Source organism: Phalaenopsis equestris, unplaced genomic scaffold (genome assembly GCF_001263595.1).
Source record: "Phalaenopsis equestris unplaced genomic scaffold, ASM126359v1 Scaffold000002, whole genome shotgun sequence".
Taxonomy (NCBI): Eukaryota; Viridiplantae; Streptophyta; class Magnoliopsida; order Asparagales; family Orchidaceae; genus Phalaenopsis; species Phalaenopsis equestris.
Genome location: NW_018164444.1, coordinates 8,630,929 through 8,635,663, shown reverse-complemented (window position 1 = coordinate 8,635,663; position 4,735 = coordinate 8,630,929).

Genomic DNA, 4,735 nt, shown 5'->3' with positions numbered 1-4,735 from the left:
AAAGAGTGTAGAATAAGAATCTGATTCTATAAAGATCACTTAGGCAATGAGAGAGAAAGTTAAAAAAAAAATAACCTTTAGTTCAGCCACCTTATCTTTCAATCTATGAGAACATGAAATCATTAGGTCGATCAGATGCATTTAACCAACTCTCTCAAGTTAGGGCTATTTATCGGCCCTGCCAATTCTTTAGTCTTCTAGACATAGCTCAAATGTCCCGACTTCATTTTGTCGACTTGAGTCAGTCAAACAATTGTCTCAGTCTGATGGAAGATTGTTCAGCCTTGGATGGGAAACTCATGTCGTCTGCTTAGAACTAGGTGGTCAGGCAGATAGTGAATCACCGTAATATGATAGATAGCCTACCCTCTTGGCAAGAGATCTGTCTAGAAGGCTCGATGAATTTTGGTGATGAGATTCATGGGCCTTCTGAAGAGTCTTGGAGGCTTCTACAGGGCATTTGGAGATACTTGGATGTGAGTTGGATTGGTTCCTTCTCTCGGTTAGATGAGTCTCGGTCTTTGAATCAAACGACCTTCGTTCAGTTGACCTAAATCTTATTATGAGGGGGATGTAGCAGATCAATTGGATCTTTTGGTCTTTTGTCAGTGCTTCTTCTGATGGGTCATGCCAGATCATATTTTGCCTTGTAAACCGTTGAACTTTCTCAAGATTTGTGCTCATGCACTTTGGACGTAACAATTAGTTCCTCGATTCTCTTTCTTCTTGAAAGTTGTGTTGTAATAAGAACAAGAGAATTTAATGCAATAATATATTCATATATTTTCATATTCAATAATAAAATAATTGAACTCTCTAGAATTTTGTGCCCATTTTATTCTATAAATAATGCACGATTGACACTTTCGCTATCCTCATCAATTGAAAGTGCATTGTTCAGTTGGCTGGTTTATAGCGAATCTCCATGGAAAGTGACCTCAGCTAACTATATTACCTAGGAAATACTGGCGAAAGCCTTTGGTGACTTTATGTCGCGTGCCCACCGGAAGGAGCTTGAGAGGAAGAAGAGAAAGAAAAGAGGCAGTCGTCCTTAAGGTGAGAAGCTTGAAATAAAGAAGGAGGGCAAAAGAAGTCGGCCCGAGAGTATGAAAAAATTGGGAATAACAAAGCAACCAGCGGATGAAAGTCGGCCTGAGTTTGAGGCGATTAAGCAACTTACAAGAAGAAATAGATAGAAGCTGAAGTTGAGGTTGCATCCTTTGACTTGCTACCATTCTCCGACAAAAGGAAGGAGGAAAATCTACTGCCACGCGAGAAATGGCCAAAACCTCACCGCCCAAGACTGAGAGGCCTCCAGTTCTAAAGTTAGGTTTTAGGAACTAAATGGCGGATGCATTGCAAGCTCAGGGACCTGAGATTCTGAAACTAGATCAAGGTCCAGTGGTTGCGAGCTCCTCGCCAATGCCCGGTGAGAATTGTCCCTCATCTGATGATTCGAGTTATATAAAGCCCTAGGTATGTGATGATGATCTATTGTGATTGTAAGTTTTTTTTCTTACTGAGGCTCATTTTTTGATGCAGGAGATGCAGTCCTGAGCATTGATTCTCCGCTACAAGGTACCTCCCGAGTTCACGCTTCTAGTGTAACCGAGGGGACCTTTGTTCTGGCGCTCAGTAAAGAGGAGGCAGCCTGCATCCCAATAAACCCTGAAGAGGACCCAAAATAAGAGACCGGCTACTCACAACCAAATGTCGAGGTGGAGGTGCTCCGGAAGGATTGTTGACCTTTTTTTTTGTCACATAGAACATGCAATAACATCACCCCTTAATTTGGTGCAACCACATGAGCCAAAACATTGCATTGCCCTTTTTTAGCCAGGTGTGGTCACGCCAAGCCTGGTCGTAATCATGCCTAGAAGTAGCTCAGTGTGGTTATACCTACCCGGAGCATGACCGCACCTGAAACCTTCTCAATGTGGTCACGCCAGCCCTAAGCACGACCACACCCAGGTATTTTCAGGAGTGATCATTTTGTGTGGTCACTCTCAGTGACATGTCACTGATCTGTGGCTTTCGTCCTCAGATCAGAGCACAAATCATTGCATCATTTTTCTAGTGGCGATTTGTGGCTCCTACAACAGTCCAATGCCCAAACGTCCTGTCACCGCCTTCCCAGCCTATAAATAGGCGGTCTTCACACTCTCTGAGACACTCTCAGACATTTCAACACTTGTCACTCTTTAGTAGACAATGACTCAAAGACTTCGACACGAGCACAGAGAAAAGGAGAACTCCGACAAGGGTCATCCCCTATGGTCAACCTCCTTTGGTAAGCCTCTCGCCTCCTTATGTTTAATCAAAGTATTTATTTTATGTTCCTAAGTTAGGCTAGTTAGTCAACTAATTAGCCTTGGATTAGACTTGGGTTTGGGCTTGACTAAGGTCGACCCGAACCTAGCATAACCCTAACCCACTTAAATCTAGTTTAACCTAGCCATATCCTCAAACCCAACATAATCCTAACCTATTTAGGCTTAAACCAAACCCAACCTAATCCCAACCCATTTTGGCTTAAACCTAACCCAGACCTGACCCAACGAAAGTCTAACCTAACCTAAACCCTAAACCAAACCCATGTCTAACCCAACTCAGACCAGACCCAGCTTAGGCCTAACCTAACCCGCGTCTAACCTAATCCCAGTCCGACCAAACCTAGATTAGGCCTAACCCAAATCAAGTCTAACCTAACCCAAACTCTAAACCTAATTTAGGTGTGACCCAACTCAGACTTGACCCAACTTAGACCTGACCAAACCTAGGTTTAACTTAACCTAAACCCTAAACCTAACCTGAGTTTGACCTAACTCAGACCTAGCCCAACAAAGATCTAACCTAACTTTGTTAGACCCAAATCAAGCCCTAGTCAATTCGGGTCAACCCAGCTTAACTCGGGTCAACTCTAATCAAACTCAAGTCAATCCGGGTCACCTAGCTTAACTCATGTCAGCCCTAATCAAACTCAAGTCAATATGAATCAATCGAGCTTAACAAAAGTTAACCCAATCAAACCCAAGTCAATCTGGGTCAACCCAACTTAAACCGTGTCAACCCAAATTAAACCCAATTCAACCCGGGTCAACTAAACTTAACCCGAGTCAACCCGAATCGACCCAGCTTAACCCAGTTCAACATAAATCAACCCAAACTTAACTTGTGTTATCATGAAAAGCACATGCATCATAACTCATATAGATTATTCATTGGCTTCAAACCTTCATCTATTGCACTAATAGAAGGGATCTAACTAGTGAGGATTAGCACCTTATTGGATGAAGTCAGTCTTTCATACTTGACTTGGTCTTAAGATCTTTCATGCATACATCATTAAGTATTACATAATCCTTTGCATAAACATACATGACACACAACAATATAATAAATCAAATTAATTCTTTATCTCAAGGATAACAAATTAATGAAATTTCTAAACATTAAAATTTAAAATACTTTAGATTAGCTATATGCACTACAAACCAATATTGCCTGACCTATTTCTTTTTCACAATTAGGTTGCAAGAAATGTTTCATTTTCCAATAAAAAAAATCCAACATATATTGCATTTCATGTAATTGGATCTCATAATGTTGATGTGTTAGGTGGATTTAGCTAGAAGTTTTTTATATGTAAGATTGTAATATCCCTTGTAGGATTGAGTTATCAGTCCATTTATTTGCATTTTGCATGTTGGACTAGATTTGAGGCTCTACTTGGTTAATATACGTCATCTTTAGTCATAAATTATGAGGTTATTAGTATTACTACGACATAAGCCCTCACCTCTTAAGCCTTCCCACGGTCTAGTATAATCGGAATATGTCTTAATTCTTTAGTAAAATGTTCAACTCAAATAAATAAACATTTAAAGTTAAAAATTACTAAACTCCAACCATATGATAGTAGAAGTGATACTAAGTTTCTAATTATCCGAGTACTTCCTACTTCTTCTCCAATGGACTCCAATTAGAATTATTCTTGCTTGATTCACCCCTTTTTGAAATTCCAAATAACAATTTGAAAACTCAATTTTGAAATTCTTGAAGACTTAGTTGAAGTATTGATTGAGATTTTTCTTAACAAGCTATAATTTTTAAGATGTAATTAAACATAGAAGCTTATAATTCATATTAATCTAATCTTCATGTGGGATTGAAAAAATATATGTTGATTAATGCATACCCGTCAAATATTGAATGAAATTTTTATTTGAGTGATCAGATCCATTGTAAAGTAGTATTTTTATCTTTCAAGATAATATCTTACTCTTAATATTGTATATGATTTAGCATATTCAAAATATGTGTGGGGCTAAAAAAAATAGCCAAAGTGAGTCTAGTAAAGTACTTGCTACTATGTAATGATGATTGTGATGTAATCTTTTGCAAATTTTTATAAGATTGGATACTTTTCATGCTTGACAAATAAAATTGTGTGCACTGTGACTTTGTGATGACAACATGTTGTGTGTCGTGACAATGTCCAAAAACTCGCCTTCGCAGATGTGCCGGCCAGAGCATGGTCCAAGAGAACTATTCATGCTCCATTATACATACAACACTAAAATCCTTAGTCGACTCATGTCCGAGTCCCTTGGGTTTGTCAACTATGGGTATGCCATTTCTTGATGCTAAGTATCTGACTATCTATCTAGTAAACATTTTCATTTGCATAGTTGGCCGTTAGACCAACATATATATATATATATATATATATATA